General features: G+C 42.5%; 2 non-coding genes and 1 pseudogene across 2 annotated transcripts; 1 reads left to right on the top strand and 2 right to left on the bottom strand.

Annotated features, from left to right (window-relative positions):
- Window positions 1–4,870: 4,870 nt before the first annotated feature.
- Window positions 4,871–5,061, bottom strand: LOC140283281 (U2 spliceosomal RNA). The gene has a single exon (XR_011909991.1). It is a non-coding gene; the product is annotated as a U2 spliceosomal RNA (small nuclear RNA).
- Window positions 5,062–10,046: 4,985 nt separating this feature from the next.
- On the top strand, window positions 10,047–10,223 carry LOC140283473 (U2 spliceosomal RNA; annotated as a pseudogene).
- Window positions 10,224–19,558: 9,335 nt separating this feature from the next.
- Window positions 19,559–19,749, bottom strand: LOC140283569 (U2 spliceosomal RNA). The gene has a single exon (XR_011910163.1). It is a non-coding gene; the product is annotated as a U2 spliceosomal RNA (small nuclear RNA).
- Between the last annotated feature and the right edge of the window lie 2,138 nt (window positions 19,750–21,887).

The raw sequence follows: 21,887 nt of genomic DNA, 5'->3' as shown, positions 1-21,887 counted from the left end.
AATGACCGACTAAATATCAACAAAAGTGGGGGCGGAGATCTTCGGATGCAAGTGGGTGTGAATATCCCACCATACAAGTATGGTGGAGAGGAAGCTGTGAATGGCCGACCATAGTTTGCAAAAAGCGGGTGAGAAAAGGTGCGAATTATGATCTGACATTCACACCTGCTTTTGATGATGTATGGTTGGGCATTCGCACCTTTTTTTTACCCATTTTTGAGGAATTATGGGTGGACATTCACACCTTCTTGCAGCTAAACACCTCCGCTCCCACTTATGACCATGTGCGGTTTGATATTCGAAAATTTTCTTTCATGTTTTCTAGCAATTATTGATGGACATTCAGACCTTCTTGCAGCTGAACCCCTCTGCTCCCGCTTTTGATGGTGTATAGTCGGGCTTTCAAGCCTTTTCTTCCCCGGTTTTTACGAATTATGGTTGGACATTCAGACCTTCTTTTAGCCGAAAACCTCCGCTCCCTCTTTTGATCATACATTGTCGGGCATTCGCACCTTTTCTTACCCGCTTTTTACAAAACATGGTCGGACTTTCACACCTTCTTGTAGCCGAACACATTCGCTCCCGCTATTGATTGTGTGCAGTCGGGTATTTTAACCTTTTCTTACCCACTTTTTACCAACTACGGTCGGACATTCACACCTTCTTATGGCGGAACACCTCCGCTCCCTCTTTTGATGGTGTATGTTTGGGCATTCGAACCTTTTCTTACCCGCTTTTTACAAACTATGGTCGGACATTCAAACCTTCTTGTAGCCGAACACATCCAGTTCTGCTTTTGAGGATTTATGGTCGGACTTTCACACCTTTTAGTAGCCAAACAACTCCGCTCCCGCTATTGATTGTGTACAGTCGGGTATTTTAACCTTTTCTTACCCGCTTTTTACCAATTATGGTCGGACATTCACACCGTCTTACAGCGGAACACCTCCGCTCGCTGTTTTGATCATTTATGGTCTGGCAATACTACCTTTTCTTACCCGTTTTTGAGTAATTATGGCTTGACATTCACAGCTTCTTGCATCCGAACACCTCTTCTCTGCTTTTGATGATGAATAGTCCGGCATTCTTACCTTTTCTAACACATTTTTCAGTAATTATTGTCGGTCATTCACACCTTTCTCATCAGCTTTTTGCAAATTATGATCTGACATTCACACCTACTTGCAACCGAACACCTCGGCTTCCGTTTTTGATGGTGTATATTTTGGCATTCGAACCTTTTCTTACCCACTTTTTACAAACTATGCTCGGACATTCACACCTTCTTGCAGCGAAACCCCTCCGCTCCCTCTTTTGATTGTGTATGTTTGGGCATTCGAACCTTTTCTTACCCGCTTTTTACAAACTATGGTCGGACATTCAAACCTTCTTGTGGCCGAACACATCCACTTCTGCTTTTGATGATGTATAGTTGGGCATTCACACCTTTTCTTACCCATTTTTCAGTAATTATTGGTGGACATTCAGACCTTCTTGCAGCTGAACCCCTCTGCTCCCGCTTTTGATGGTGTATAGTCGGGCTTTCGAGGCTTTTCTTCAACGGTGTTTACAAATTATGGTTGGAAATTCAGACCTTGCAGCCGAACACCTCCGCTCCCTCTTTTGATCATACATTGTCGGGCATTCGCACCTTGTCTTACCCGCGTTTTACAAACCATGGTCGGACTTTCACACCTTCTTGTAGCCGAACAACTCCGCTCCCGCTATTGATTGTGTACAGTCGGGTATTTTAACCTTTTCTTACCCGCTTTTTACCAATTATGGTCGGACTTTCACACCGTCTTACAGCGGAACACCTCCGCTCCCTCTTTTGATGGTGTATGTTCGGGCATTCGAACTTTTTCTTACCCACTTTTTACAAACTATGGTCGGACATTCAAACCTTCTTGTAGCAGAACACATCCACTTCTTCTTTTGATGATGTATGGTTGGGCATTCGCACCTTTTCTTACCCATTTTTCAGGAATTATGGGTGGACATTCACACCTATTTGCAGTCGAACAGCTCTGCTCCCACTTTTGACTATGTTTGGTTGGATATTCGAACCTTTTCTTAACTGCTTTTTACAAACTTTTGTCGGACGTTCACACCTTCTTGCAGCCGAACACCTCCGTTTCCGCTTTTGATGGTATATATTCGGGCATTCGAACCTTTTCTTACCCGCTTTTTACCAACTATGGTCGGACATTCGCACCATCTTACAGCGGAACACCTCCGCTCCCTCTTTTGATGGTGTATTTTCGGGCATTCGCACCTTTTCTTACCCGCTTTTTACAAACTATGGTTGGACATTCAAACCTTCTTGTAGCCGAAAACCTCCACTCCCTCTTTTGATCATACATTGTCGGGCATTCGCACCTTTTCTTACCCGCTTTCTACAAACTATGCTCGGACATTCAAACCTTCTTGTAGCCAAACACATCCACTCCTGCTTTTGTTGATGTATGGTTGGGCATTCGAACCTACTTGTTGCCCGCTTTTCATTAATTATGGGTGGACATTCAGACCTACTTGCAGCCGAACACCTCGGCTTCCGCTTTTGATGGTGTATATTTTTGCATTCGAACCTTTTCTTACCCGCTTTTTACAAACCATGGTCGGACTTTCACACCTTCTTTTAGCCGAACAACTCCGCTCCCGCTATTGATTGTGTAGAGTCGGGTATTTTAACCTTTTCTTACCCGCTTTTTACCAACTATGGTTGGACATTCACACCTTCTTACAGCGGAACACCTCCGCTCCCTCTTTTGATGGTGTATGTTCGGGCATTCGAACCTTTTCTTACCCACTTTTTACAAACTATGCTCGGACATTCACACCTTCTTGCAGCGAAACACCTCCGCTCCCTCTTTTGATTGTGTATGTTCGGGCATTCAAACCTTTTCTTACCCGCCTTTTACAAACTATGGTCGGACATTCAAACCTTCTTGTGGCCGAACACATCCACTTCTGCTTTTGATGATGTATAGTTGGGCATTCACACCTTTTCTTACCCATTTTTCAGTAATTATTGGTGGACATTCAGACCTTCTTGCAGCTGAACACCTCTGCTCCCGCTTTTGATGGTGTATAGTCGGGCTTTCGAGGCTTTTCTTCAACGGTGTTTACAAATTATGGTTGGAAATTCAGACCTTGCAGCCGAACACCTCCGCTCCCTCTTTTGATCATACATTGTCGGACATTCGCACCTTGTCTTACCCGCGTTTTACAAACCATGGTCGGACATTCACAGCTTCCTCTCCACCATACTTGTATGGTGGGATATTCACACCCACTTGCATCCGAAGACCTCCGCCCCCACTTTTGTTGATATTTAGTCGGTCATTCACACCTTACCCGTTTTCTTGCAGCCAAACACCTCTGATCTCGCTTTTGATGATGTAAGATTGGGCATTCAGACCATGCTTTTCCTGCTTTTCACCAACTATAGACGGACATTCACACCTTCTTGCAGCCGAACACTTCCGCTCCACCTTTTAGGTTTCTATCACACCTTTTTTTTCACCGCATTTTATAGATTATGGTTGGAAATTCTCAACCACTCATCCGAAGACCTCTCCTCCCGCTTTTGTTAATATATTTGAACTTTAGTCAGACATTCACACCTACTTGCAGCCGAACACCACCTCTCTAGCTTTTGATGATGTATGGTCCGGCATTCCTACCGTTTCTAACACATTTTTCAGCAATTATGGTAGGACATTCACACCTTCTTGCAGCTGAACACCTCCTCTCCCACTTATGATCATATGCAGATTGATTTTCGAAAATTTTCTTTCATGTTTTCTAGCAATTAATGATGGACATTTAGACCTTCTTGCAGCTGAATACCTCCGCTCCCGCTTTTGATCATACATTGTCAGGCATTCGAACCTTGTCTTACAAACTTTAGTCAAACATTCACACCTTTTTGCAGCCGAACACAGTTTTTTTCAGCCGATTTTGGGCATTCGAACCTTTTCATACCCACTTTTTACCAACTATGGTCGGACATTCAAACCTTCTTGTAGCCGAACACATCCAGTCCTGCTTTTGATGATGTATGTTCAGGCATTCGAACCTTTTCTTACCCGCTTTTTACAAACTATGCTCGGACATTCAAACCTTCTTGTAGCCGAACACATCCACTCCTGCTTTTGATGATGTATGGTTGGGCATTTGAACCTACTTGTTGCCCGCTTTTCATTAATTATGGGTGGACATTCACACCTTGTCGCAGCCAAACACCTCCGCTCCCTGTTTTGATCATGTATGGTTGGACATTCGCACCTTTTCTCACCCGCTTTTTGCAAACTATGGTCGGCCATTCACAGCTTCCTCTCCACCATACTTCTAAAGTGGGATATTCACACCCACTTGCATCCGAAGACTTCCGCCCCCACTTTTGTTGATATTTAGTCGGTCATTCGCACCTTACCCACTTTTGGCAAACTATGGCCTTCTTGCAGCCAAAAACCTCTGATCTCGCTTTTGATGATGTAAGGTTGGGCATTCAGACCTTGCTTCACCTGCTTTTCACCAAATATAGTCGGACATTCACACCTTCTTGCAGCCGAACACTTCCGCTCCACCTTTTAGTTTTCTATGGGGCATTCACACCTTTTTTTTCACCGCATTTTATAAAAACACCACAGGAACACCGTATTGAGGCTTTGTTCTGACCGCTCATTCGGTGTCGCGTTTCTTTCAAGCAATTCTCCTGGTTAGCCCGCACTCGGCTCGCTCCCAGAACCGTGTTAAAGTCTACTTCGCATTCACTCTCTTTTCTCAGCAGACTAAAAGAAAGTTTCATCTTGGGCTCCCTGAAACTTCCATCCTGCACCGCTGTTTGCTTTTTCACAAGAGCAGAGGAGAGCGCACCGTTCCCAGGGGCACTACAGTACCGGGTCGATGCTTGGAGTGAACGGAGCAAGCTCCTTTTTCAACTCCTATTGATACAAATCCATTTAATATGTAGTCCTCGCATAGAGGACACATCAGACATTAAACTAATAAGAACAGATACTACACTTGATCTTAGCCAAAAGGCCGAGAAGCGATAACTGTCCACTGGTTCACGTCCGAGGGCCCTTCCTGGCACAATGCGCACTTGTAGCGGTGTTCTTTTTATGGCCATAGTGTCACTTTGCACCTCGGCCCACCCGCTGCACTGAGCACTCTTCAGCCCTTTTAAATGGTATAACTTTACACTACCGCACGCTCCAGCGAGCACCATTCAAGCAACAACTTTGCACTCCAGCTTCGAACATTGGCACAGTCGCAACAAGTAAGGCGACTCTACTCAGAGAAGTCACTCTGCACAGTAACAAGATTTCTTTTGCACAGACAGAAAGGGCTTCATCCGCAAAGGTAAAGCCTGCCAAAAATAGAAACAACTCATTAGTGCTGCTCAACGTTGTACTTTGCAGTAAAACAAAGAGCAAATCTAAAGATTCAGGAATCCGAGAATAAGCTTACTTCCATGAGTTCTTCACGATTTCGGATTTTGCTATAAAATGAATTCCTTCACTCAAACTAAATTAAAACTGCTAAACCGCTAATCTGTTACATGCAAGGCAGATGTCAAATTCACCGAAATAGGATCTAAGGGTATTTGGCCAATCGAGCTGTAGCAGCTTCGGTAAAAGAGTATAAGTTGAAGAGTTTGTGAATAAAGGTGTGCGCACACATAGTGAGTTGTAGGAAAATAGGCAGGGAGCAATGCCGGCTGGGGTATAGGTTCTTGTATGTTGTCTGACTGTTTGATTTGAATGTGTTGTGTAAGTGTCCTGTTGAATGTTACATGTTTGGGCTTTGACACGCTTCACTGTGGTTGTTAACTGTGTCGTGTGTCCTGAAATGTTATATGTTTGGGCTGTGTGACATGCTTAATGCTTTTCAGTAGCAACCCACTTATTCATATATAGCAACTGACAACATAAGAAGTCCGGACATACTTTGATAGTAGTTGTAGAAGTATCCTTATTGATAATAGATAAACTAATTCATAGTGATAGAACAGTAGATGAACAGGTGCCTGCACATGTCTCATGAAAATAAAATGGGTGTATGATTGCTGACGGCAGAGCAATACTGCCAAACTTATGAGTTCTTGTGGCAAACTTGATTCAGTGTCTTGACGTGTATACGCTGTTTCGCTGACTTGTCACAAGAAACAAAGTGTGTTTGATAAGATCCGACCATTTTATTACGGGAGGATCAGTATGTATGGATTCTGATGTGACTGATAAACTCATTCGTATCTTAAGCATAATCTAATACGTGAGACAACGCCCTGGCACACAATCAAAAAAAAAAAAAGAGAGAGCGGTTTTGTGTCCCCACAGTCCATAATGTAGAAAAGAGAGAAAAAAGCCTTTCTGATTTGTTGTGTGTGCTCACAGTGCAGAGTGTAGAGAAAAGAGAGAAAAGAAAGCCGTTTTGGTGTCACGGGTGTTGTGACTTACACACACACATTTCTGAATTGAGAAAGGAAATTATTTTAGAGGAAGCACTAGAGTTTAGATCCCACATTTGTTGATAGGCATTCATTTAATTTTTCTTTTAATCAGTTTTAAAGTGAATACTAACTGAGAAATGAAAAAGGTGAAGAGTTTAGAAGCTTGGTTCAAGAGCAAAACTTGGTTTATGATCAGCTGAGTCTCTAAACAGAACAGCAAAGGGCTTCATCAAACATTTAAAAAAGATTCAGATTGTTAGAATATCCAGAATTTATAGGAATGGTGGTGATTACTCTTATTTTCTAGAATGGAAATAACTGCACCATGTCTGTTTTATGAATTTAAGGGGCTAAAAAGTTTTGTTCTCGTTTTTCTATGATTAACCGAATGTATGTGAGAGTCCAAACAGACAGAAGGGTTACGGCCGAGCGCTGGACCTTCCAAAAAAGATGAGACAGGCTGGACCCGTGCCATACTAGTTAAGGCCTGCCTGTGGATTACAGGTTCTTTAAACTCTCACACACACAAACTCACACACGTTCGCACACATACACCCATACACACACACATTCTTGAACTTGCTGCAAGATTAAACCTTTGCATTAACTGACTCCAGCAACTCTGAGTCTCATTGAGAGACTTTTCTCAACAATTGGGTCCTCAAACCAGATCTCAACGTTTTTTCCGCTGTCCAGGGTCGGAGCTGAAACCGTGCACGGGGGAGTCCGGTACTCCTAATGAAAGACCCCCTGCTGAATTGCGGTAATTAGGGGCCAGTGTCCACTGAAAGGGGAAAAAGGGACGAGATCGTACTTTTGAATCAATGGCCAGAAGCCATTGGCAGTGCAGGCATCAACAATAATGGTGTTATTTCACCCATTAACACTTAAGGTACCTCATGCAGTGGCTGTGATATGGTTACTTAACAAAATATCTTTACCAGACATCTCTCCTACATAACAGTTCTTCTTTCACAGCCACACCTTGTTGTCGAGAGATGTGCTACACTTAATCCATCCACACTGCTACCTACCCCACAGATGGAAAGCCTCATGATTGCATGTCAGAAATAACCATCAGTGTTTTACCCAGGCCAGACTTAACTGATATACATTATGAAAATGCAGAAATAACTATATTTATTCAACAGATCAAGGAAAAAAACCCTGATGGCACAAATGCTACAGGATTTGCAGTAGTAACAGAAACTGAAGTTTTCTTAAAACAACCACTACCAAAAAATTACTCTGTTCAAGCAGTCGAATTGGTAGCTTTAACTGAAGCTTGTAAATTAAATAACAAAAAGGTTGTTAACGTTTACACTGACAGTCAGTATGCCTTCTCAACTGTACATGTGTTAACACAGCATTGGAAAAACAGGTATGTTGACATCCACAGCTAAATGTATAAACTACAAATATTTTAGCATTATTAGATGTTATTCAATTGCCATCTACAATAGACTCGTATGAATGACCGGAAGGAAAACCATACTGCCAAAGAATTTGTTTAAATATGCTGCAGTATTGAGCCACGGACCATGTCATGTCTCAACAGGAGGGATGGAAGCAATAATGAACCAGGTTTTTACAGCATATGGTTTTACTAATTATTAAAAACATTTTTTTAGAATAAATAAATGAATAAAGTTTTGTCTAGCAGGTCAAATATGTGCAAAATACATTCCACAGGGCAATCTAAGACCAAAACGAAGATAATTCCCTAAGCCAGTGTATCTTTTTCAACATATTTGTTTGGATTTCATTATTTCATTATTTTGTAGATTTCATTGAACTAAATTAATGTTAAGGGAAACGATTCTGCTCAGTGACAACAGAGGTTTTTACCAAATGGTCTGAAATATTTCCATGTGCACAAGCAGATGCACTCTCAGTAGCAAAATCACGCGTAAAATAACTCATTTCTAGATTTGAAATTCCTGAAAAGATCTTCAGTGATAATTTGACACACTTTGTAAACAATGTCATCTCACTGATGGCAAAGAACTTAAAATAGACCTTAGAAACCACTGTGATATAGAAGGTTTCGCTAACACATTGGAATTGTTTTACTATTTACATATGCATGTGCAGTGAAGAATTGCTTGCTGCTGATAAATGCAAAGAAGAACAGCTTACACATAAATGCTCACATATAGGCTGCTGAATGCAATGAAGACCTGCTTATCCAGTAAAGTTCAATGTCAATGTGTAATATTCAATTAGGATTTGCAAAACAGTGAAGTTAAACAATGAATGGGTCCATAGTCGGTATGAGAAGACTACAGGAATATTTACCTGTGTGTACGTTCAAACAGAGATGAGAAAATTGCGATAAATTATTGTTTGTTTGTTTGTTAGTATGTATATGAATGTTATGTGTATACACTGTGTTGAGTTGTAGTTACTCAGTAGTGTCTCAGTGAAACAACCGACGGGGGAAGCCTTGCGGTGACAACAAAAGCAGTGTTTTACTGATCAGTCAAGTTGCTCCAGTGTACTCCATACAAACTGGTTGGCTACTGAAGGGATAGAAAATGGGGAATACTTGTTTTAAAGCAAACAAGGAATTAGATGGGAAAAATACATGTTTTAACGGGACCCAGACAATATTAAATACTCAGACAGATGGGAGAAGAAGTGTAGTTTTGTAGGAAATCACAAAATTATTACATAAAATGAGTGAAATCAATTGAAGAATGCCTTTCTGAAGAGCTGTTTACCACAGATGAGCAGCTTTGCGACCAAGCACATTGTAGATCGCTTTACTGCCAAAATGATCTAGTTTAATGGATTGGTTTAGACATGCATAACAGCATTTTAAGAACAAAGAGAGAAACAAAAAGGGACAACGCTTCATGGTGGAAGGTGATGTATAAATAACTGTGTATATGATGAAGGAGAGACCATTTGAGCAGCACAGCCATTTCGCAGCACAGGGACAGCAGTCCAAGTTAAAGGATCTCCCATGTGGTATCACCTGTCACACTGTGTCAAGGCATCAAAAGAAGAAAAAATCACCAAACTCAAGGACAAAGAGACGAAGACTCCGGTGAACGAAGAGAGAGGACTTACAAACCAGAAATACAAAAGGATGCTCGATATCAAGATCCAGAAGAAGAGGCTAACAATGCCACGAACACTTACGATGCTGGGAATGATGCCAGCAATGAACAGAGAAGAAGATTCAGTGTCATCAATCTGCAACACGTGCCTCTAATGAGGGGGTGAATATAGAATCCTCAACGATTACAACGTCTCTGGGAACTGTGACAACAACAAGGTTTAAACCATTTTGATATATATTGTAACCTATTGGCTAAGGAATAGTGCTGAAAATGAGGTAAATCTAATCCACCACTGTCCTTGGTCTTCTGTAGGGTTTTTAAACTAATACGTGGTGGTTTGTTTTTCCACAGAAATTTGGAGATGCATGAATCTAGTGACTTAAACCAAGTAGCAGATGGTTTTATGGGGATCATTGAGAACAAATAGTTAACTTTTGGTAGTATCATCATTTTAATGGTTGTAACTCTCCCCATAAGTGATATAGGTAAGGACTTCCAACGAGAGAGATCGTCCTCTACTCTCTTTACTAATTGCACATAATCCATCTATACTTATCAGTTTAATATGTGATATGTCTATGCAAGGACTACATATTAAATGGATTTTTATCAATAGGAGTTGAAAAAGGAGCTTGCTCCGTTCACTCCAAGCATCGACCCGGTACTGCAGTGCCGCTGGGAACGGTGCGCTCTCCTCTGCTCTTGTGAAAAAGCTAACAGCGGTGCAGGATGGAAGTTTCTTTTAGTCTGCTGAGAAAAGAGAGTGAATGCGAAGTAGACTTTAACACGGCTCTGGGAGCGAGCCGAGTGCGGGCTAACCAGGAGAAATGCTTGAAAGAAACGCGACACCGAATGAGCGGTCAGAACAAAGCCTCAATACGGTGTTCCTGTGGTGTTTTTATAAAATGCGGTGAAAATAAAGGTGTGAATGCCCCATAGAAAACTAAAAGGTGGAGCGGAAGTGTTCGGCTGCAAGAAGGTGTGAATGTCCGACTATATTTGGTGAAAAGCAGGTGAAGCAAGGTCTGAATGCCCAACCTTACATCATCAAAAGCGAGATCAGAGGTTTTTGGCTGCAAGAAGGCCATAGTTTGCCAAAAGCGGGTAAGGTGCGAATGACCGACTAAATATCAACAAAAGTGGGGGCGGAGGTCTTCGGATGCAAGTGGGTGTGAATATCCCACCATACAAGTATGGTGGAGAGGAAGCTGTGAATGGCAGACCATAGTTTGCAAAAAGCGGGTGAGAAAAGGTGCGAATGTCCAACCATACATGATCGAAACAGGGTGTTTGGCTGCGACAAGGTGTGAATGTCCACCCATAATTAATGAAAAGCGGGCAACAAGTAGGTTCGAATGCCATACCATACATCATCAAAAGCAGGAGTGGATGTGTTCGGCTACAAGAAGGTTTGAATGTCCGAGCATAGTTTGTAAAAAGCGGGTAAGAAAAGGTTCGAATGCCCGAACATACACCATCAAAAGAGGGAGCGGAGGTGTACCGCTGTAAGACGGTGTGAATGTCCGACCATAGTTGGTAAAAAGTGGGTATGAAAAGGTGCGAATGCCCAAATTCGGCTGCAAAAAACTGTGTTCGGCTGCAAAAAGGTGTGAATGTTCGACTAAAGTTTGTAAAAAGCGGGTAAGACAAGGTGCGAATGCCTGACAATGTATGATCAAAAGCGGGAGCGGAGGTGTTCAGCTGCAAGAAGGTCTAAATGTCCATAATTAATTGCTAGAAAACATGAAAGAAAATTTTCGAAAATCAATCCGCACATGATCATAAGTGGGAGAGGAGGTGTTCAGCTGCAAGAAGGTGTGAATGTCCTACCATAGTTGCTGAAAAATGTGTTAGAAACGGTAAGAATGCCGGACCATACATCATCAAAAGCTAGAGAGGTGGTGTTCGGCTGCAAGTAGGTGTGAATGTCTGACTAAAGTTCAAATATATTAACAAAAGCGGGAGGAGAGGTCTTCGGATGAGTGGTTGAGAATTTCCAACCATAATCTATAAAATGCGGTGAAAAAAAAGGTGTGATAGAAACCTAAAAGGTGGAGCGGAAGTGTTCGGCTGCAAGAAGGTGTGAATGTCCATCTATAGTTGGTGAAAAGCAGGAAAAGCAAGGTCTGAATGCCCAATCTTACATCATCAAAAGCGAGATCAGAGGTGTTTGGCGGCAAGAAAACGGGTAAGGTGTGAATGACCGACTAAATATCAACAAAAGTGGGGGCGGAGATCTTCGGATGCAAGTGGGTGTGAATATCCCACCATACAAGTATGGTGGAGAGGAAGCTGTGAATGGCCGACCATAGTTTGCAAAAAGCGGGTGAGAAAAGGTGCGAATGTCCAACCATACATGATCAAAACAGGGAGCGGAGGTGTTTGGCTGTGACAAGGTGTGAATGTCCACCCATAATTAATGAAAAGCGGGCAACAAGTAGGTTCGAATGCCCAACCATACATCAACAAAAGCAGGAGTGGATGTGTTTGGCTACAAGAAGGTTTGAATGTCCGAGCATAGTTTGTAAAAAGCGGGTAAGAAAAGGTGCGAATGCCCGACAAAGTATGATCAAAAGAGGGAGTGGAGGTTTTCGGCTACAAGGTTTGAATGTACGACCATAGTTTGTAAAAAGCGGGTAAGAAAAGGTGCGAATGCCCGAACATACACCATCAAAAGAGGGAGCGGAGGTGTTACACTTGAAAGACGGTGTGAATGTCCGACCATAGTTGGTAAAAAGTGGGTAAGAAAAGGTTCGAATGCCCGAATATATACCATCAAAAGCGGAAGCGGAGGTGTTCGGCTGCAAGAAGGTGTGAACGTCCGACCAAAGTTTTTAAAAAGCAGTTAAGAAAAGGTTCGAATATCCAACCAAACATAATCAAAAGTGGGAGCAGAGCTGTTCGACTGCAAGTAGGTGTGAATATCCACCCATAATTCCTGAAAAATGGGTAAGAAAAGGTGCGAATGCCCAACCATACATCATCAAAAGAAGAAGTGGATGTGTTCTGCTACAAGAAGGTTTGAATGTCCGACCATAGTTTGTAAAAAGCGGGTAAGAAAAAGTTCAAATGCCCGAACATACACCATCAAAAGAGGGAGCGGAGGTGTTCCGCTGTAAGATGCTGCGAATGTCCGACCATAGTTGGTAAAAAGCGGGAAAGAAAAGGTTAAAAAACCGGACTGTACACAATCAATAGCGGGAGCGGAGTTGTTCGGCTACAAGAAGGTGTGAAAGTCCGACCATGGTTTGTAAAAAGCGGGTAAGACAAGGTGCGAATGCCCGACAATGTATGATCAAAAGAGGGAGCGGAGTGTTTCGGCTGCAAGGTCTGAATTTCCAACCATAATTTGTAAACACCGTTGAAGAAAAGGCTCGAAAGCCCGACTATACACCATCAAAAGCGGGAGCGGAGGTGTTCAGCTGCAAGAAGGTCTGAATGTCCACCAATAATTACTGAAAAATGGGTAAGAAAAGGTGTGAATGCCCAACTATACATCATCACAAGCAGAAGTGGATGTGTTCGGCCACAAGAAGGTTTGAATGTCCGACCATAGTTTGTAAAAGGCCGGTAAGAAAAGGTTCGAATGCCCGAACATACACAATCAAAAGAGGGAGCGGAGGTGTTTCACTGCAAGAAGGTGTGAATGTCCGAGCATAGTTTGTAAAAAGTGGGTAAGAAAAGGTTCGAATGCCAGAACATACACCATCAAAAGAGGGAGCGGAGGTGTTCCGCTGTAAGAAGGTGTGAATGTCCGACCATAGTTGGTAAAAAGCGGGTAAGAAAAGGCTAAAATACCCAACTCTACACAATCAATAGCGGGAGCGGAGTTGTTCGGCTAAAAGAAGGTATGAAAGTCCGACCATGGTTTGTAAAAAGCGGGTAAGAAAAGGTTCAAATGCCAAAATATACACCATCAAAAGCGGAAGCTGAGGTGTTCGGCTGCAAGTAGGTGTGAATGTCAGATCATAATTTGTAAAAAGCTGATGAGAAAGGTGTGAATGACCAACAATAATTGCTGAAAAATGTGTTAGAAAAGGTAAGAATGCCGGACCATTCATCATCAAAAGCGGGAGAAGAGGTGTTCGGCTGCAAGAAGCTGTGAATGTCCAGCCATAATAACTCAAAAACGGGTAAGAAAAGGTAGTATTGCCAGACCATAAATGATCAAAACAGGGAGCGGAGGTGTTCCGCTGTAAGAAGGTGTGAATGTCCCACCATAATTGGTAAAAAGCGGGTAAGAAAAGGTTAAAATACCCGACTGTACACAATCAATAGCGGGAGCGGAGTTGTTTGGCTACTAAAAGGTGTGAAAGTCCGACCATGGTTTGTAAAAAGCGGGTAAGAAAAGTTGCGAATGCCGGACAATGTATGATCAAAAGAGGGAACGGAGGTTTTCGGCTGCAAGAAGGTCTAAATGTCCAACCATAATTTGTAAAAACCGGGGAAGAAAAGGCTCGGAAGCCCGACTATACACCATCAAAAGAGGGAGCGGAGGTTTTCGGCTGCAAGAAGGTCTGAATGTCCAACCATAATTTGTAAAAACCGGGGAAGAAAAGGCTCGAATGCCCGACTATACACCATCAAAAGCGGAAGCAGAGGTGTTCAGCTGCAAGAAGGTCTCAATGTCCATCAATAATTGCTAGAAAACATGAAAGAAAATTTTCGAATATCAAACCGCACATGATCATATGCGGGAGAGGAGGTGTTCAGCTGCAAGATGGTGTGAATGTCCACCCATAATTCCTGAAAAATGGGTAAAAAAAGGTGCAAATGCCCAACCATACAACATCAAAAGCATGTGTGAATGTCAGATCATAATTTGCAAAAACCTGATGAGAAATGGTGAGAATGCCCGACTTTCCTATCCTGCAAAGTACAACGTTCTTTTTTGTTTAAAGCTATTATGACATGGATAAATATGAAGGACAAAGCAGTTTTAACTTAATCGGTTTCAACAAAATAGAAAGTATTACTTTGCAGTATACCAAAGAACAACACTAAACCTTTAGGAATCCGAGAATAAACTTATTTCCACGAGTTCTACACAATTTCGGATTTTGATATAAAATGAATTCCTTCACTCAAACCAAGTTAAAACTGCTTTTTCCTTGATATTTATCCATGTCTGAATCGGTTTCAACAAAATAAAAAGTATTACTTTGCAGTATACCAAAGAACAACACTAAACCTTTAGGAATCCGAGAATAAACTTATTTCCACGAGTTCTACACAATTTCGGATTTCTATATAAAATGAAATCCTTCACTCAAACCAAGTGAAAACTGCTTTGTCATATTTTTCAGCAAGTATGGGTGGACATTCACACCTACTCACAGCCGAACACCTCCGCTCCCGCATTTGATGGTGTATAGTCGGGCATTCTCACCATTTCTCATCAGGTTTTTGCAAATTATGATCTGACATTCACACCTGCTTTTGATGATGTATGGTTGGGCATTCGCACCTTTTTTTACCCATTTTTCAGGAGATATGGGTGGACATTCACACCTTCTTGCAGCTGAACACCTCCTCTCCCGCATATGATCATGTGCGGTTTGATATTCGAAAATTTTCTTTCATGTTTTTTAGCAATTATTGATGGACATTGAGACCTTCTTGCAGCTGAACACCTCTGCTCCCGCTTTTGACGGTGTATAGTCGGGCTTCCGAGCCTTTTCTTCCCCGGTTTTTACAAATTATGGTTGGACATTCAGACCTTCTTGCAGCCGAAAACCTCCGCTCCCTCTTTTGATCATACGTTGTCGGGCATTCACACCTTTTCTTAACCGCTTTTTACAAAACATGGTCGGACTTTCACACCTTCTTGTAGCCGAACACATCCCTTCCCGCTATTGATTGTGTACAGACGGCCATTTTAACCTTTTCTTACCCGCTTTTTACCAACTACGGTCGGACATTCACACCTTCTTATGGCGGAACACCTCCGCTCCCTCTTTTGATGGTGTATGTTCGGGCATTCGAACCTTTTCTTACCCGCTTTTAACAAACTATGCTCGGACATTCAAACCTTGTAGCCGAACACATCCAGTCCTGCTTTTGATGATGTATGGTTGGGCATTCGCACCTTTTTTTTTACCCATTTTTGAGGAATTATGGGTGGACATTCACACCTTCTTGCAGCTAAACACCTCCGCTCCCACTTATGATCATGTGCGGTTTGATATTCGAAAATTTTCTTTCATGTTTTCTAGCAATTATTGATGGACATTCAGACCTTCTTTTAGCCGAACAACTCCGCTCCCGCTATTGATTGTGTAGAGTCGGGTATTTTAACCTTTTCTTACCCGCTTTTTACCAACTATGGTCGGACATTCACACCTTCTTACAGCGGAAACCCTCCGCTCCCTCTTTTGATGGTGTATGTTCTGGCATTCGAACCTTTTCTTACCCACTTTTTACAAACTATGCTCGGACATTCACACCTTCTTGCAGCGAAACACCTCCGCTCCCTCTTTTGATTGTGTATGTTCGGGCATTCAAACCTTTTCTTACCCGCCTTTTACAAACTATGGTCGGACATTCAAACCTTCTTGTGGCCGAACACATCCACCTCTGCTTGTGATGATGTATAGTTGGGCATTCACACCTTTTCTTACCCATTTCTCAGTAATTATTGGTGGACATTCAGACCTTCTTGCAGCTGAACACCTCTGCTCCCGCTTTTGATGGTGTATAGTCCCTGCTTTCGAGGCTTTTCTTCAACGGTGTTTACAAATTATGGTTGGAAATTCAGACCTTGCAGCCGAACACCTCCGCTCCCTCTTTTGATCATACATTGTCGGGCATTCGCACCTTGTCTTACCCGCGTTTTACAAACCATGGTCGGACTTTCACACCTTCTTGTAGCCGAACAACTCCGCTCCCGCTATAGATTGTGTACAGTCGGGTATTCTAACCTTTTCTTACCCGCTTTTTACCAATTATGGTCGGACATTCACACCGTCTTACAGCGGAACACCTCCGCTCCCAATTTTGATGGTGTATGTTCGAGCATTCGAACTTTTTCTTACCCACTTTTTACAAGCTATGGTCGGACATTCAAACCTTCTTGTAGCAGAACACATCCACTTCTTCTTTTGATGATGTATGGTTGGGCATTCGCACCTTTTCTTACCCATTTTTCAGGAATTATGGGTGGAAATTCACACCTACTTGCAGTCGAACAGCTCTGCTCCCACTTTTGATTATGTTTGGTTGGATTTTCGAACCTTTTCTTAACTGCTTTTTACAAACTTTGGTCGGACGTTCACACCTTCTTGCAGCCGAACACCTCCGCTTCCGCTTATGATGGTATATATTCGGGCATTCGAACCTTTTCTTACCCGCTTTTTACCAACTATGGTCGGACATTCGCACCATCTTACAGCGGAACACCTCCGCTCCCTCTTTTGATGGTGTATTTTCGGGCATTCGCACCTTTTCTTACCCGCTTTTTACAAACTATGGTTGGACATTCAAACCTTCTTGTAGCCGAAAACCTCCACTCCCTCTTTTGATCATACATTTACGGGCATTCGCACCTTTTCTTACCCGCTTTTTACAAACTATGCTCGGACATTCAAACCTTCTTGTAGCCAAACACATCCACTCCTGCTTTTGTTGATGTATGGTTGGGCATTCGAACCTACTTGTTGCCCGCTTTTCATTAATTATGGGTGGACATTCAGACCTACTTGCAGCCGAACACCTCGGCTTCCGCTTTTGATGGTGTATATTTTTGCATTCGAACCTTTTCTTACCCGCTTTTTACAAACCATGGTCGGACTTTCACACCTTCTTTTAGCCGAACAACTCCGCTCCCGCTATTGATTGTGTAGAGTCGGGTATTTTAACCTTTTCTTACCCGCTTTTTACCAACTATGGTTGGACATTCACACCTTCTTACAGCGGAACACCTCCGCTCCCTCTTTTGATGGTGTATGTTCGGGCATTAGAACCTTTTCTTACCCGCTTTTTACAAACTATGCTCGGACATTCACACCTTCTTGCAGCGAAACACCTCCGCTCCCTCTTTTGATTGTGTATGTTCGGGCATTCAAACCTTTTCTTACCCGCCTTTTACAAACTATGGTCGGACATTCAAACCTTCTTGTGGCCGAACACATCCACTTCTGCTTTTGATGATGTATAGTTGGGCATTCACACCTCTTCTTACCCATTTTTCAGTAGTTATTGGTGGACATTCAGACCTTGCAGCTGAACACCTCTGCTCCCGCTTTTGATGGTGTATAGTCGGGCTTTCGAGGCTTTTCTTCAACGGTGTTTACAAATTATGGTTGGAAATTCAGACCTTGCAGCCAAACACCTCCGCTCCCTCTTTTGATCATACATTGTCGGACATTCGCACCTTGTCTTACCCGTTTTACAAACCATGGTCGGACATTCACAGCTTCCTCTCCACCATACTTGTATGGTGGGATATTCACACCCACTTGCATCCGAAGACCTCCGCCCCCACTTTTGTTGATATTTAGTCGGTCGTTCACACCTTACCCGTTTTCTTGCAGCCAAACACCTCTGATCTCGCTTTTGATGATGTAAGATTCGGCATTCAGACCTTGCTTTTCCTGCTTTTCACCAACTATAGACGGACATTCACACCTTCTTGCAGCCGAACACTTCCGCTCCACCTTTTAGGTTTCTATCACACCTTTTTTTTCACCGCATTTTATAGATTATGGTTGGAAATTCTCAACCAGTCATCCGAAGACCTCTCCTCCCGCTTTTGTTAATATATTTGAACTTTAGTCAGACATTCACACCTACTTGCAGCCGAACACCACCTCTCTAGCTTTTGATGATGTATGGTCCGGCATTCTTACCGTTTCTAACACATTTTTCAGCAACTATGGTAGGACATTCACACCTTCTTGCAGCTGAACACCTCCTCTCCCACTTATGATCATGTGCAGATTGATTTTCGAAAATTTTCTTTCATGTTTTCTAGCAATTAATGATGGACATTTAGACCTTCTTGCAGCTGAACACCTCCGCTCCCGCTTTTGATCATACATTGTCAGGCATTCAAACCTTGTCTTACAAACTTTAGTCAAACATTCACACCTTTTTGCAGCCGAACACAGTTTTTTTCAGCCGAACTTGGGCATTCGAACCTTTTCATACCCACTTTTTACCAACTATGGTCGGACATTCAAACCTTCTTGTAGCCAAACACATCCAGTCCTGCTTTTGATGATGTATGTTCAGGCATTCGAACCTTTTCTTACCAGCTTTTTACAAACTATGCTCGGACATTCAAACCTTCTTGTAGCCGAACACATCCACTCCTGCTTTTGATGATGTATGGTTGGGCATTCGAACCTACTTGTTGCCCGCTTTTCATTAATTATGGGTGGACATTCACACCTTGTCGCAGCCAAACACCTCCGCTCCCTGTTTTGATCATGTATGGTTGGACATTCGCACCTTTTCTCACCCGCTTTTTGCAAACTATGGTCGGCCATTCACAGCTTCCTCTCCACCATACTTCTATGGTGGGATATTCACACCCACTTGCATCCGAAGACCTCCGCCCCCACTTTTGTTGATATTTAGTCGGTCATTCGCACCTTACCCACTTTTGGCAAATTATGGCCTTCTTGCAGCCAAAAACCTCTGATCTCGCTTTTGATGATGTAAGGTTGGGCATTCAGACCTTGCTTCACCTGCTTTTCACCAAATATAGTCGGACATTCACACCTTCTTGCAGCCGAACACTTCCGCTCCACCTTTTAGTTTTCTATGGGGCATTCACACCTTTTTTTTCACCGCATTTTATAAAAACACCACAGGAACACCGTATTGAGGCTTTGTTCTGACCGCTCATTCGGTGTCGCGTTTCTTTCAAGCAATTCTCCTGGTTAGCCCGCACTCGGCTCGCTCCCAGAGCCGTGTTAAAGTCTACTTCGCATTCACTCTCTTTTCTCAGCAGACTAAAAGAAAGTTTCATCTTGGGCTCCCTGAAACCTCCATCCTGCACCGCTGTTTGCTTTTTCACAAGAGCAGAGGAGAGCGCACCGTTCCCAGGGGCACTACAGTACCGGGTCGATGCTTGGAGTGAACGGAGCAAGCTCCTTTTTCAACTCCTATTGATACAAATCCATTTAATATGTAGTCCTCGCATAGAGGACACATCAGACATTAAACTGATAAGAACAGATACTACACTTGATCTTAGCCAAAAGGCCGAGAAGCGATAACTGTCCACTGGTTCACGTCCGAGGGCCCTTCCTGGCACAATGCGCACTTGTAGCGGTGTTCTTTTTATGGCCATAGTGTCACTTTGCACCTCGGCCCACCCGCTGCACTGAGCACTCTTCAGCCCTTTTAAATGGTATAACTTTACACTACCGCACACTCCAGCGAGCACCATTCAAGCAACAACTTTGCACTCCAGCTTCGAACATTGGCACAGTCGCAACAAGTAAGGCGACTCTACTCAGAGAAGTCACTCTGCACAGTAACAAGATTTCTTTTGCACAGACAGAAAGGGCTTCATCCGCAAAGGTAAAGCCTGCCAAAAATAGAAACAACTCATTAGTGCTGCTCAACGTTGTACTTTGCAGTAAAAGAAAGAGCAAATCTAAAGATTCAGGAATCCGAGAATAAGCTTACTTCCATGAGTTCTTCACGATTTCGGAAATTTGCTATAAAATGAATTCCTTCACTCAAACTAAATTAAAACTGCTAAACCGCTAATCTGTTACATGCAAGGCAGATGTCAAATTCACCGAAATAGGATCTAAGGGTATTTGGCCAATCGAGCTGTAGCAGCTTCGGTAAAAGAGTATAAGTTGAAGAGTTTGTGAATAAAGGTGTGCGCACACATAGTGAGTTGTAGGAAAATAGGCAGGGAGCAATGCCGGCTGGGGTATAGGTTCTTGTATGTTGTCTGACTGTTTGATTTGAATGTGTTGTGTAAGTGTCCTGTTGAATGTTACATGTTTGGGCTTTGACACGCTTCACTGTGGTTGTTAACTGTGTGGTGTGTCCTGAAATGTTATATGTTTGGGCTGTGTGACATGCTTAATGCTTTTCAGTAGCAACCCACTTATTCATATATAGCAACTGACAACATAAGAAGTCCGGACATACTTTGATAGTAGTTGTAGAAGTATCCTTATTGATAATAGATAAACTAATTCAAAGTGATAGAACAGTAGATGAACAGGTGCCTGCACATGTCTCATGAAAATAAAATGGGTGTATGATTGCTGACGGCAGAGCAATACTGCCAAACTTATGAGTTCTTGTGGCAAACTTGATTCAGTGTCTTGACGTGTATACGCTGTTTCGCTGACTTGTCACAAGAAACAAAGTGTGTTTGATAAGATCCGACCATTTTATTACGGGAGGATCAGTATGTATGGATTCTGATGTGACTGATAAACTCATTCGTATCTTAAGCATAATCTAATACGTGAGACAACGCCCTGGCACACAATCAAAAAAAAAAAAAGAGAGAGCGGTTTTGTGTCCCCACAGTCCATAATGTAGAAAAGAGAGAAAAAAGCCTTTCTGATTTGGTGTGTGTGCTCACAGTGCAGAGTGTAGAGAAAAGAGAGAAAAGAAAGCCGTTTTGGTGTCACGGGTGTTGTGACTTACACACACACATTTCTGAATTGAGAAAGGAAATTATTTTAGAGGAAGCACTAGAGTTTAGATCCCACATTTGTTGATAGGCATTCATTTAATTTTTCTTTTAATCAGTTTTAAAGTGAATACTAACTGAGAAATGAAAAAGGTGAAGAGTTTAGAAGCTTGGTTCAAGAGCAAAACTTGGTTTATGATCAGCTGAGTCTCTAAACAGAACAGCAAAGGGCTTCATCGAACATTTAAAAAAGATTCAGATTGTTAGAATATCCAGAATTTATAGGAATGGTGGTGATTACTCTTATTTTCTAGAATGGAAATAACTGCACCATGTCTGTTTTATGAATTTAAGGGGCTAAAAAGTTTTGTTCTCGTTTTTCTATGATTAACCGAATGTATGTGAGAGTCCAAACAGACAGAAGGGTTACGGCCGAGCGCTGGACCTTCCAAAAAAGATGAGACAGGCTGGACCCGTGCCATACTAGTTAAGGCCTGCCTGTGGATTACAGGTTCTTTAAACTCTCACACACACAAACTCACACACGTTCGCACACATACACCCATACACACACACATTCTTGAACTTGCTGCAAGATTAAACCTTTGCATTAACTGACTCCAGCAACTCTGAGTCTCATTGAGAGACTTTTCTCAACAATTGGGTCCTCAAACCAGATCTCAACGTTTTTTCCGCTGTCCAGGGTCGGAGCTGAAACCGTGCACGGGGGAGTCCAGTACTCCTA

Source organism: Leuresthes tenuis, unplaced genomic scaffold (genome assembly GCF_036924035.1).
Source record: "Leuresthes tenuis unplaced genomic scaffold, fLeuTen1.0.hap1 SCAF_23, whole genome shotgun sequence".
In the NCBI taxonomy this organism is placed as follows: Eukaryota; Metazoa; Chordata; class Actinopteri; order Atheriniformes; family Atherinopsidae; genus Leuresthes; species Leuresthes tenuis.
This window is presented reverse-complemented; position numbering and strand designations above follow the sequence as displayed.